This window comes from Carcharhinus amblyrhynchos, chromosome 12, assembly GCF_965287045.1.
Source record: "Carcharhinus amblyrhynchos chromosome 12, sCarAmb.v2.hapA, whole genome shotgun sequence".
In the NCBI taxonomy this organism is placed as follows: domain Eukaryota; kingdom Metazoa; phylum Chordata; class Chondrichthyes; order Carcharhiniformes; family Carcharhinidae; genus Carcharhinus; species Carcharhinus amblyrhynchos.
This window is the reverse complement of record NC_137335.1, coordinates 16945277-16959541: the sequence shown is the minus strand read 5'-3', so window position 1 is coordinate 16959541 and position 14265 is coordinate 16945277. Positions and strand designations below refer to the sequence as shown.

The 14265-nt window shown below is 44.4% G+C and overlaps 1 protein-coding gene across 1 annotated transcript in view; it reads left to right on the top strand.

Moving 5' to 3' along the window:
* The window catches only part of LOC145350544 (metabotropic glutamate receptor 1-like), a 220770-nt gene that overhangs the window by 157977 nt on the left and 48528 nt on the right, over positions 1-14265 (top strand). The window lies entirely within an intron of this gene.

Sequence of the window (14265 nt, the reverse complement as noted above, 5' to 3'; positions counted from 1 at the left end):
CACAAAAGCAGTGTGAAAATAAACCTGCAAAGGATGTCAAGTTGAACACAAAAACAGTTCCGCTATTATTTGAGGAAAAAAAGAGGGTTTTCAAGAACTACTGCCCTTTGAAAACTGATAATGGTTTGATTACCCAATATAGAATCATAGAATCCCACAGTCCAGAAGGAAGCCATTTGGCCCAACGAGTCTGCATCGACCACAATCCCACCCAGGCCCTATTCACATAACCTCATGTATTTACCCCAGCTAGTCCCCCCGACAAAGGGGCAATTTAGCATGGCCAATCCACCTAACCCGCACATCTTTGAATTGTGGGAAGATACTGGGGCACCCGGAGGAAACCCACGCAGACACGGGGAGAATGTGCAAACTCTGCACAGACAGTGATCCAAGCCAGGAATCGAACTCAGGTCCCTGGCGCTGTGAGGCAGCAGTGCTAACCATTCTTCTACCGATGTTGTCAATGAAGATAAGGAAATGATGGGCACATGGAATGATTATTTTCTGTCAGCATTTACAGCCGAGGAAGAGGTTACCGGACATCGCAAGGGATAGGGATGTGTAGAGTAAAAGGTTAATGCTAAAAATAGCTACTGAGCATGTGCGTAAGGAGCTATGTCACAGTGATGTCATTCACTGAGAAAAGATGACTAAACAGCATCTGAGAATAGTTCCAGTTAAATCTTTGTCTTTCTTAAACTTTGTAAATAGTTGGCAAGTAAATAAAGGTACTTTGAACAAAAAACTTTTGCCTCCAGCAAGATTTCTTGAATAAGAAAACAATGAATTCCGAGATAAACCCACAATATCAGGTGTTGGCAGCAGTGACTACACCCATGGTCAATCAGTGGAAAGAGGGGAGGTGATGGCCTAGTGGTATTATCACTAGATAATTAATCCAGAAGCACAGCTATTGTTCTAGGGACTTAGGTTCAAATCCTGCAATGGCAGATGGTAAAATTTGATTTAATAAAAAGATCTGGAATTAAGAATCCACTGATGATCATGAAACCATTGTCGAAAAAAACCCATCTGGTTCACTAATGTCCTCCGGGGAAGGAAATCTGCCATCTTTACCTAGTCTGGCCTACGTGTGACTCCAGAGCCACAACAATGTGGTTGACTCTCTGAAATGGCCTAGCCAATCCATTCAGTTCAAGGACAACAAGGGATGGGCAAAAAATGCTGGTCAGCCAGTGACTCCCATGTCCCACAAATGAATGAGGGGAAAAAGCAGTGGAAAATGTTGAGAATAGTATCAAGTGAAGCCCAGCAATAGTCCAGAGCAATGGGTGAAGGACTTTGAGGCCAACCCAGCAACTGTACAGAAAATGACTAACTAACAATGGGAGCTTAGCTGCTGGCAAGAAACACAGGAAAAGGTGAACCTTGAATCAAGGTGAGAAATGGCTACTCCTGAACCTCGAGAATTTTAAAATATAGAAGGTCCCACACAGGCTGAGCAGTGGCAAAGATGTTCCACCTGGTATCGCAATATGCCAGGTCTTGTGAATAAAGAGAACAAAGATCACGTTAATCCTCTGCTGTACTACCACTAGTGTATGACAAGGTGCTGACCAGCCAGGAGACTGAAAGAACAGACAGCCTCGTGCAAAAATGTCACTGGAGCCTTTCTAATGTTCCCCCTGTGGTGGGTAGAATGTCTACACAAGGCAAATAATGCCACAGTGCCATGGGTGTACTAATTTAGGCCATTTTAAAGTGGTCTACTGTTCCAGGAAATCTGTGTTTACAAGACAGAGAGACCAAGATGTTAAAGAAACCTCCATTCACAACTTTGACAACCAGAAAACAATCTTCCCAGGAGAAATAAAGGAAAATTTTTAAAAAGTAGTATTGGAATACTGGCATTGATGTAAGTAGACATCTAGACACAGGAGCAGGTGATTCCATGTTATCTGACAGGATTTCATGGTTGAATATAGTGACACTACAACTGTCCTCTATTTAATCCAAAGATGGCAGAGGGATATTGTAGATCTTTCACTTCTCTTTGAAGGTAGGCAAGATGAGGCAGGAACAGGATACACTAAGGATGTCAGTGATCACGTCCAGATAGAATTTGCTCTTTCAGGAAAGGGCGCAAGGGAATGGAGCTGCCACAGAGGAAAAAGAGGTCCTGGATTTGCACTATGCTATCTGACTCCACTGCTCATTATCACAAAGTCTGAGTTGTTACTTTTGAAGAGAATTGGCCTTTTTTTGTTAAAGAGGGTAATAAAGAGGTGAATTTGTCTGCTTGTCCCAGTGAGCCTACCTATGAAGTACAATCATATTGGACCCCAGGGTGAACCTCCACAATGACTTTAAAATGACTGAAATCATGCCCAGTTATGACTCAGACAAAATGAACTTTCTGGCCTTCAGAGAAGGTGACACCTCATTACGTCTGAAGACACATTAATGACCCTTGTGCCTGCAGAGACCAAATTCAATGGGAATTCTACAACGGCCATCTACATGGAGTCTACCTCTGCTAGGACAAAGGACCTTACAGCCTACTTTGAATTTCCTAACGGTTGAAGCATTGCCAATTCCAAGAAGTTAGACAAAGGAATATCCGTCCTTTGTCAAAGCCAAAGTGAAGGAGTGCAGTCATGTCACCACCTTGCTCCCACCTCCCCTCCCTGCCCCCTTGCCACCTCCCCCCACAAGCAGTTAGAGAACCTGTAACCCTGTCTTGCTGTACTGCCAATGAGACCACCATCTTCCAACAACCACACAGCAGCTCAGGAAGTGTGATCTGTCAAGGTTTGAATGCCTGGCCCCATCTGTGCTGTTCCTACTGGAAGTTCGGAACATCTGTACCGGTGGTTACAAGGCCACTCAGTCACCTCTGCATGCCCATTCCATTGTGGCAGCCCTCTCGACTGGAAAAGTGGATTATCCAGCATCAATTTTCAACCTGCTGAAGGAATAAACCATTGAACTTTTGATTTTGGACTCTGGGCTCACATGAAACAATCTTTCCTATTTTCTCTGTGGTCTTTGCCCTGTTTCTCTTTCTATTCTTCATCTCCCTTTTAGTGTATTGTACAAAATGTGGGAGAATATTACAACCCCTCTTCCTGTGTTTTGAGTGTGTGTAAATTAAACCAACACTGGGTTTGTTGTGGTGCTGCTTCTAGAAATTGGATCACACCAATACAGAAGAGTTGGGGAAAATATACCACCGATGCACTAATGAGGCCAATGCACCTAACCAGCACATCTGTTGGACTGTGAAAAGAAACTGGAGCACCTGGAAGAAATGCACGCAGACCCAGGACAACATGCAGACTCTGCACAGACAGTGACCCAAGCCGGGAATCGAACCCAGGTCTCTGGCGCTCTGAGGCAGCGGTTCTAACCACTGTGCCAGCATGTTGAAACTCAATTGAAGTAGTAACTCCACTTGGGTAAAGATAGGAAAGGAAACGATGCTGGGAGGTGAGCAGCGACCGTCCACCTAAAAGAGATCACCAACCCTCAGCATTCAGCAACCAAACTAACAAAGGTCAAGGCAGTGGTCCAGAAGCTACCGTCCATGCCCTGTTTGCCTCAGGAGTCACAGTGGTTAGCACTGCTGTCTCACAGTGCAAGGGACCTGGGTTCGATTCCCAGCTTGGGCTACTATCTTTGTGGAGTTTGCACATCTCGCCTCCACCCACCACCAACCCCCTCCCCCCCCCCCCCCACCCCAGCCCCCCGACCCCCCGCGTGGGTTTCTTCTGGGTGCTCTGGTCTTCTCCTACAGTTCAAAGATGTGCGGGTTACATGGATTGGCCATGCTGAATTCTCTCTTAGTGTCAAGGGTACTAGCGAGGGTAATGCTTGGGGTTCTAGGGCTAGTGCCTGGGTGGGATTGTGGTTGGTGCAGACTCAATTGACAGTGCAGACTCCTTCTGCACAGTGGGATTCTATGATTTGATGAACATCTGAACGGGTTTTGAGCATCCTGACTTCAGAAAGCTATTGATGGATGAGAGAGTGTGGAGAAACATGACAAGAATGATACTGGATTGTAGGGATGCAACTTCCAAAGCCTGGCTCACATAAATCATTGAGAGCTAAATGAATTGAGTGAAGTACTGGGTGGGATGAATAATGTATATTCTGGCTCATGAGTTGGAAAATGAGTCTGCAGATATTCAGCTTCGTAATGCCTTGAAGTGTTTCATGACAGGATAATCTTTTCCTCACGCCTTTGCGCAGGTTGTTTTTTTATCTGTTGAAGGTGCCACATAAATACAAGGTGATGTTGCTTTTTTGAAGTGGTGTTATGTTAGACAAACATAGCAGGCAATTTCCCAATATGCAGCTCTGGGATTATTTCAGCGTTGCCAAGAATTAAATGTTAATCGCTCCAGCAAGCAACCCAGGAGTAAAGTTATAAACAGCATGTTGTTCGCTTATTGCTGAAGCCTGACTCAGAATGGCAGCCAGGCTCCTGAGATTGAGTACAACCACTCAACGGACAGAGCAGTTTCTGACACGCATGGGATTATGGGTATATAAGCCGCCATTGTTGACTAATTGCGGCAAAGATTGTCTGTGGTCAGGAAGGTTGCAGTTGAGAGATCAAATACGGCAACCTCCTGGAATACGGTCCAACCAGAGTTCAGTAAGAAGTCTCACAACAACACCAGGTTAAAGTCCAACAGGTTTATTTGGAATCACAAGCTTTCAGAGCGCTGCTCCTTTATCAGGTGTCTCACCTCATGAAAAAGCAGCGCTCCGAAAGCTCATGCCCACCCCAGTCTAATGCCAGCATCTCCACATCATGGCAGCCAGAGTTGGCAGCGCTATAGGTAACGTGCGAAGGAATGGCCTGATAATCAGTTTCTTGATGAAGAGTCATCCTGACTCAACATTGGTTCTATTCTCTCTCCATAGATACTGTCAAACCTGCCAAGATTTTCCAGCATTTTCCTCTTTCTGTTTGCTTTGATATTATAACCATTTTTGTGATGTAGGTTGAGGGGGGAAATGTTGTCAAAAACACCGGGAGAGCCTTCTTCCTGCAATTTAATTATCGAGATGGATCTTTTGCATCCAGATGAGGCCTTTATTTAACACTATATCTGAAAGACAGCACCTCCAATTGTGCTGGCACTGGTGTGTGGACTTCAGTGCTCAAGAGTAGGGCTTGAACTTAGAGGTGCTACCAATGTGAAGCAAACTAGCAGTAATGTTGTGATCTGATAGAGATGTGTCTTTAATGAAGCATGTCTTTCACTGCTGTCAATCACTGTCACCTCAACACAGGATGACGTATTTGTCTCATGACTTGTTTTCAATCTACAGCAGATGGTAGGAGTCAGAATGTACAATTAGCCCCCTAATTGTTCAGCTGGTAGTAAGGATACCTCAGTTGCAAGCAATAAAAGAACTAACTTCACAAAGTAAATCAAAGAAAAAGGTTTAACAATGAAACTTCATTGCACCAATACTCAGCCCACGCCCTGCACCACACAAACCCTGCAATCCCATCTGCTTTCTATTTATACTGGGTCAGCTGATTGCCACATTATTTTGCCATTGGTTACATTGTCTACCGGGTCAGCTGGTCAGCTGCCCCTCACAGCATGTTACCATTTGTCGCATTGTAACAGATTCTGTAATAAGTCCTCAGAGGCAGAAGTCCCTTCAACAAAATCCCTTTACGTACAAGTCTAAGAACAGCGTACAGAGTGCTTTCAGTTTGCAGTCTGCACTCGGAGTCCCAGACGAACTGACACTCCTGGTTAAATATAAAGCAAGAGGCTCCCTGACTGGCCCATCCATTTGGCCCTTAATCAGGGAGTTCATATTCTAACAGGCCCACCTCAATTGCCTGATTAAAGTCATTACATATTCCAATCTTATCATTGGGTATCATTGATTACTTTATAATACTAATTAAAACTATTTGTATATAGTCTTTATCTTCAAAGAACATAGATTATTATTTAATTACTCCTTGTTCCGCGATTGGTATGTTTACATTGAATCAAAGAATGTAAGGTGTACGGCACGCTGTTTGAAGATTTGTCTGAAAGTATATGGGCCCCATTCCTTTGACATACGGCAGAAGATCTGACGTGGAAGTGAAACACCTCGAAAGAACCCACTGTGTGTGAGTGATTCTGCAGCTGTATATATGGATCCTGCATACTGGACCTTCATGCTGGGACACTGTTGCACCTTATTCTGGCCAGCCAGCATCAAATCCTGGGAAGATTGTTCCATTTGGGACAACTTAACTAGTACAAGTCAACCTCCTGCAAAATTAAAGAGGGAACGGAAATGAGATAGCTGACTCCATGAAGTCTAACTTTAAACAGAACCCACAGACAGGAAAGACTCTGGCCAGGATTCTCTGACCTCATCTGCAGCTGGGATTCCCCAGTCCCACTGAGATTTGGCTGAGCGCCAAGTTCACTGTTCTCACTGGTACAATATTCGAGAATTCCAGCCTCCGTTTTCCTGCTTACTGCCCCTACAGGAAGTCAAGAGGATGTTAAAACACCACAGGCTGGGGAGAAGAATGCATCAGTGACAGCTCCTAACAGCCAAATGATGTCTGAAAAGATTTTTTTTTGGTTGAATCTTACTTCTGAAGCTAGTAACATGTACCTGCAGCAAAAAAAATCATTGTTTTCTGGGTGGAACTTGAGCAAAACCTGGAAAAACACAACCCAACAGTGTCACCATTGCAGTCAAGGAGCAACCTATGGCCAGCTAAGGTGGTGGCCACCTTGAATACTGCAACACAGGGAGCTAAAAAAAAGCTTGAATATTTATCAGATGTTACAGATAGCATTAAAAATCATTTAAAAAAGCAGCAGATGGCCATATAATTTCCAGTACTCAACTGGAAGGCAGCTTCTATCTGAGTTTACTTTGTTCTGTTGACACACCACTTTGTGTTTCCTGGAACTTAATGTTTCCAAACTAGCAATAAAATTATAATTGTTATAAGCTCCACAGACTGAATGCATCTGATACCCGAGTAGTCCATATACAAATGCAGCAAGCCCTGGACAACATCCAGCCTTTTGCTGACAGGTGGCATATGGCAAATGCCAGACAATTACCATCTCCAACAATCTAACCATTGTCCCCTTGGTATTCAATGGCATTATCATCGCTGAATTCCCCCACTCTCAACATCCTGGGACTTACCTTCTGACACTCCCAAAGCTGATTTGATTGATTATTGTCACATAGATTAGCATACAGTGAAAAATATTGTTGGTTGCACACCATACAGACAATGTTTAGCATTCAGGGAGAAGGAAAGGAGAGGGTGCAGGATGTCATGTTACAGTCATAGCTAGGGTGCAAAGAAAGATCAGCTTAATACGAGGTAGATCCATTCCAAAGTCTGATGGCAGCAGGGAAGAAGTGTTCTTGAATTGGTTGGTACGTATCCTCAAACTTTTGCATCTTTTTCCTGATGGAAGAAGGTGGAAGAGAGAATGTCTGGGGTGCATCGGGTCCTTTTCTGAGGCAGGGAGAAATGTAGATGGAGTCAATGGATGGGTGGCTGGTTTGTGTGGTGGACTGGGCTTCGTTCACGGCCCTTTGTAGTTTCTTACGGTTTTGGACAGAGCAGGAGCCATATCAAGCAGTGATACAGAAAGAATGCTTTCTATGGTACATCTGTAAAAGTTGGTGAGAGTGTAGCAAGACACGCCAAATTATGCACCATCACAAAGACACAAGTCAGGAGCATGGTGGAATACCCTCCATTTGTCTGGAGAAGTGCAGCTCCAACAACACTCAAGAAGCTCGATACTGTCCAGGACAAAACAGCCCACTTATTTGGCACCCTATCCACAAACATTCACTCCCTCCACCTCTGATGAGCAGTGACAGCCATGTGTATCATCTACAAGATGCACTGCAAGAACTCATCAAGGCTCCATAGACAGCATCTTCCAAACTCACCACCACTACCATCTAGAAGGACAAGGGAAACAGTCACATGGGAACATCACCACCTGGATTCCCCTCCAAGCCACTCATCATCCTGACTTGGAAATACATTGGCGTTCTTTCACTGTCACTAGGTCAAAATCCCAGAATTCCCTCCCTAACAGCACTGTGAATGTACCTATCCCTCAGAGGCTGCAATGGTTCCTAAAGGCAGCTCACCACCACCTTCTCAGGGGCAATTAGGGATGGACAATAAATGCTGGCTAAAGCCAACAATGCCCACATTTCATAAATTAATGCAAAAAAGACCTCTCTGACAGCTAACATAAAAATTCAGGTAAAATATGGCCAATGCTTGAAAAGCATCTTGTTAAGTGGAACTCAACTTTTGAATACACCATCTGGAATTCATGTTCATTTGGGCAACAACCTACAGAGACTGTTGATCAATTCATAACTCGATACGGAGATAAGGGGTATGATGACATCAGAGCTAGCCAACAAGAGTTATTGAACTCATGATAGCATCTACCCTGATGTAAGTGTTCCAAAAATACCTCTGACAAACCCACAGGTTACAGCATGGAATCACTACCGCAAAGCAGATGCAAATAGGAAGCCTAACTAATGGCTAGACAAAGTCTATAGGCTATATGTAATGTGTCCACCATCGACACGATAGCAAATGAAGACTAGCCAATGCAGGTAATGTGGCCTCACACATGAACCCAGAAATTGTCTAGCTTTTAACACCATACACAAAACATTTGGCACCAGAGAACATTGGAAGCAGCAGTACAGAAAGCAAAAGGCCAAAACAAGTGGCTCAAAGTCTGGTTAGCACTGCTGCCTCACAGCACTGGGACCTCTGGTTCAATTCTAGCCTTAGGTGACTGTCAGTGTGGAGTTCTCCCCGTGTCTGTGTGGGTTTCCTCCAGTTACTCCGGTTTCCTCCCACAATCTGGGTTACAGGTACAGGTTAGGTGGATTGGTCATGGTAAATTGCCCCATAGTGTCCAAAAGATGTGCCAGTTGGGTGGTTTAGCCATGGTAAGCGCACAGGGTTAGTGGGATAAGGCAAGGGAATGGACCTGGGTTTGATGGTCTTTTGGGGAGTTGGTACAAGCGTGATGGGCTGAATGGCTCTTTCTGCACTGGAGTGATTCTATGGACTCTATAAGAAGCTTCAACAAGAGGCTATACAGATACAACATTCGAACCAACATAGACTGCATACTAAACAGTGTCCAGATAAGATGCACAAAATGTCTAGCCAAGCTATACGTGCAGAGTTTGAGGATGATCAGACTGTCAATAAACAGAGAAGGCTTTGCAACCATCTATATTATATATCCACAGATGAAGGATCAGCATAAACTTTATGCAATACTGGGTAGTGGTTCAGGTGCAAACACCCTTGCCACAGAAATGGCAAGTGATGATTCGATCAACCAATGTCATACTCACTGCATACAATGGCTAGAGCTTCCACCCCTGAGATCTATTACACACAAGTATCACTACAACAAACCATCCTAGTCACCCAGAGACTTTATGTTCTGGGTGCCACGGGGGCTAGAGATCACAGACCTATCGATGTGCAAGGACCAGTCCCTGGTCACCATCCACGGTACCATCGATACAATAACAAAGACCACAAGGAGAATCATTAGAAATTTTCTGCTCACACTGGGAGAAGATCACACGCTACACGGCACAATTTGAACCAAGTATGTATACAGATTCCGAACATGTGCACTTTATCACACTGCGGAACCAATTACTATTCAGCAGGCAAATCTCCCTCTGTCATCACGCATTGATACTCCCAGGAGTGCTGTGATGCATTACTTGAACAACAGGGGAAGATGAAAGATGTCCATGCCCAACACGCGGGTGATGAATTACCCAACAGGACAGGACATTCGAGTGCAACACCTAACTGAAGGTACATGGGATCCAGCAGCAATCCTCAGAGTAGGCCCAGAAGCAAGGTTATATTAAGTGCAGACACCAAATGGTGAAACAGTTGCGACATCAGAATAATACCACAACCAGAAATACTGAATAACCCGACTGCGGACAGAACATGGTCGAAGGTGCAACACAAGCAAAGCACACCTAACCAGCATTGTGAAAAGGTGCTGCAAACTCCAGTAAAGAGTCTTTGCAATTAAGTCTGGATGGATAAACTAACCCTTGATGCATTTCAGAGGCTTGCAAACGTATTGCTTTGCACCAAGTTTTATTCAGGTACAATATTGTTTTCTCTTTGCTGTTATGCAAATAGCTTGATTCTTTGAAGGTAAGCCTTTAGCTTAGGAAAAAAGGGGGTTGTTGTGATATGATGAATATGTACCTTTAAGCAGCTGTCAATTAGTACTATCTCAAACCACAATGGCTGGAATATGACCGGGCTGGCGAGGTGTGCAAGACAGAATTATCTCTTAGCTTTGGGTGGGATTTTACAAGCCTCGCCCAAGGGAGATCGTAAAATCCCAGCCAATTAGTCGCATGACTTGTATTGAGCCTAATCACCAGGCAGTAGGAATCTCCTAGTTAACCTCCTAGTTACAATATTTGTCTATAGTCTCACCTTCAAATGAAGAACCAGATTATTGTTTCTGCAATCCTTTTTGTATGATTGACACGTTTAGGTTGAATAGAAGAATGTAACAATATAAGATACATTTTCATAAGCCTCATTTTGCAGAGCCTCTCATTCTGTCATCACGTCAGGCTAGTTTGCACAACCTCAATTCACCCTTTCCACTCCAAGTTACAAATATAAAATTAACAATCGTTGGGTAAGGTTTTTATTCTCTTCAGTTTTGTAATGTTGGAAGATGATTTCATTGCCAGCTTGACTATGTTAAATGGGTACAATAGGGTAGATATTGATAAGCTATTTCCTTTGGTGGGAGAGTGCAGGACAGGGGACGGGGATGTGTGTGTGGGGGTTGGGGGGGGTGCGGGGTGGGGGCGGGTGGGTTGCGGGTTGCAGAATCTTAAAACTAGCAACTGTCCATTCACGAGGGAAATCAGGAAGAATAAAATCATAGAGCCCCTACAGTACAGAAGGAAGCCATTCGGCCCATCGAGCCTACACCCACAGCAATCACACCCAGACATGTTCCTGGTAACCCCACGTATTTACCCTGCTAATCTCTCTGACACTCGGGTAATTTAGCACGGCCAATCTACCTAACCTTTGGACTGTGGGAGGAAACCGGAGCACCTGAAGGAAACCCACGCCAACACGGGGAGAATGTGCAAACTCCGCACAGACAGTCACCCAAGGCTGGAATTGAACTCGGGTCCCGGGCAGAGTGAGGCAGCAGTGTTAACCACTGTGCCACCGTGCCGCCCATCAAAGTGAGTGAAAGTCTGAAATTCTCTCCCTCACAGGACTGTGGACGCTGGGGTGTTAATACAAATTTTAAAGATTGTGATCGATGGGCTTTGGTTGAAGAAAGGGTATTAAGTGTTGTAGAAGCAAGGTGGGTAAATGTAGTTAAAAATGTTGACCAGTCAAGATTTAACTGAATGGCAAAACAGAACAGCAGGTTGACTGAATACCTCCTGTTCTGATGAAAATGGAAGATTTACTTATTGATGTTTTACTGTGACATTTGGTGAACAGCGCAATGGCTGGCATCCTGCAATTACTGAAATAGGAAATCTGGGACTGGAGTGTAGTTTCTCACTGTGTAATCTTACACAGCTGTAACTGACCATTCCCACCCCCCCTCCCCACCCCCGCCATAATTTGCTCCTTCTATCAAAATTGGCCACGGTGAATTTCAAATGAAGGGGAAACACAGCGATGCAGACAGTGTTATACAAAAAGCCAGGTCTGAGAGATAGGGAACATTACCGTCAGTCAGAAAATATAACGCAATGAATCACAGAGCTAGCAACTGGAACAGCTCTGCATGTAATTTACTTTCTATTGTCATCCTGTCTTTACTTCTCTCTCCGATCTATCTTGGTTTCAGCCTCCAAATGATCAAACGACTTGACATTCATTTCTACACAAAGCAATTCAGATTTTAACAATCTGAAAGAACCTGAGTGAATTATATATAATTTCATAATATTTATAGCAGGGACATGGATCATAGAATCCGTACAGTGCAGAAAGAGGCCATTCAGCCCATTGGGTTTGCACCAACTCTCCGAAAGAGCATCTTACCCAAGCCCAGCCTCATTCTGTCCCCATAATCTCGTGTATTTAGCATGGTCAATCCACCTAGCCTGCACATCTTTGGACACTAAGCGGCAATTTAGCATGGCCAATCCACCTACCCTGCACATCTTCAGAGTGTAGGAGGAAACTGAGAATGTGCAGATGCCACACAGACAGTGACCCAAGCTCTGAATTGAACCCTGGTGCTGTGAGACAGCAGTGCTAACCATTGTGTCACCGTGCTTCCAACTAATTCAATGTATGTAAGTGTTCATGCTCCACACAAGCCTCCTCCCATCCAACTTTACCTAATCTTATTAGCATATCCTTCGATTCATTCCTTACTTGTGTATTTATCAAGGTTCTCCCTGTTGAGGGAAAATAAATGATAAAGATTGAGATTTTAATATAATTATGTAGTGAAGTTTAAGAATTAACAAGAAAATAATGGAAAATGCTTATAGATCCCTTTGCTACAGAGAACCAGCCTTTCCCGTTATTATCTAGGTTATCATCGAACACGTTTCGATAGCAATTGACCCTCTTACAATTTAAAATCAGCGTGATTTCCAGCTACGCTTATCACCTCACAAGACTGCATGAGCTTCAGCGATAACAAAGTTCTAGGTCAGAATCTTACCACCGTTCACGCCAGTCGGACTTTCCCATCCTGCTGCAGTGAACGGAGATTTGACTGGGCGCCAAATTCTCTCACCTCACTGCAGCGGGAGTGTGGTGTGAACAGCCACTAAGGTCACTGCACCCTTAGAGTCAGACAGCAAGAACAGTGTTAGAGATCGGGGTAGGCATACCAAGATAAGTTGACAGACTCTGCAATGGATGAAAGGGTAAGTACATGTCTAATGCAAGATGAGCCCGTTTTGTTAAAACCTGTACGTATTGTTAGGTTGAAATTTAGATAAAGTCTCTGCGTGTGCAAAGCATGGTATAAATATGTGTAGCTGTCCTGTAAACACCAGAGTCTGCCTCAGAGACCTTTTCTCTGAAACTGTTCTCTCCCTACATATGCTTGAATAATGCAATCGTAACTGTTCTGTGTCTCCTATGGCATAGGGACGGCACTGCTGCCTCACAATGCCAGGGACCCGGGTTCAATTCTGGCCTTGGGTAGTTGTCTGTGTGGAGTTTGCACGTTCTCCCCATGTCTGCGTGGGTTTCCTCTGGGTGCTCCGGTTTCCTCCCACACACCAAAGATGTGTGGGTCAGTTTGATTGGCCGTGCTAAGTTGACACTAGTGTCAGGGGATTGGCAGGGTAAATATATGGGGTTACAGGAATAGGGCCTGGGTGAGATTGTGTTCGGTGCAGACTCGATGGGTTCCTGCACTGTAGGGATTCTATTCTATATCAGCAATAACACCCTTATCAATGTTATTTGCCCCTGTCACTCCACATGGTAGCAAGTTCCACGTTTCACTATTCTGGTAAAGTTGATTCTCCTGAATTCTGCATATTCATGGATCCTCCTGAAGGAGTTTTAGCAGAATTCCAGCAGCAGTTCTCCCTGAACAGGGGGGTTAAACCTCCTTATGAGAAGTTTCAGGTTTACAATGGATGTCCACCTGGACACTCCTATCAACAGTCCTTGTACAACCTAGTCTGTCTCTTTCATGGGGACCATTAATTGGATTCAGTTTGAATTTTTTTTTGGAGCTAGCTGGGAGACAGAATCTACACATTGGCTTTACAACATATTGGCTTTGCAACACTGAGAAAAGAATATTTAAAAACTCAAAACCAGTGGTCCCTGTCATCCCCTTTATCACTACCATTCCTGCCCGTTAACTATACAGACCGACCCAGTGAGCTAGAAGAGTGAAACTGCCTGGGTGAGGTTCTCCGTATGTTTCCCGCTGGCAGGAGGTGGCGCGTTATTTGCTAGCAATGGGGTTCTCCAGTCCCGCCACTGTCAATGGGAGTTCCCATTGATATCATCCCACACTGTCAGGAAACCCACGAGCAAGGGTGTGCTGATTGGAGAATCCCACCAGAGTGAACAACCAGAGAATTCCTCATTGTGTTCGCTGAATACTGAGATGCCACACATGCCTGCACGTGTATGTCTCCTGATAAACACTCTTTTGAGACAACAGGAACTGGGAATAATGTCGCAAGCATTTCTCATCTTTC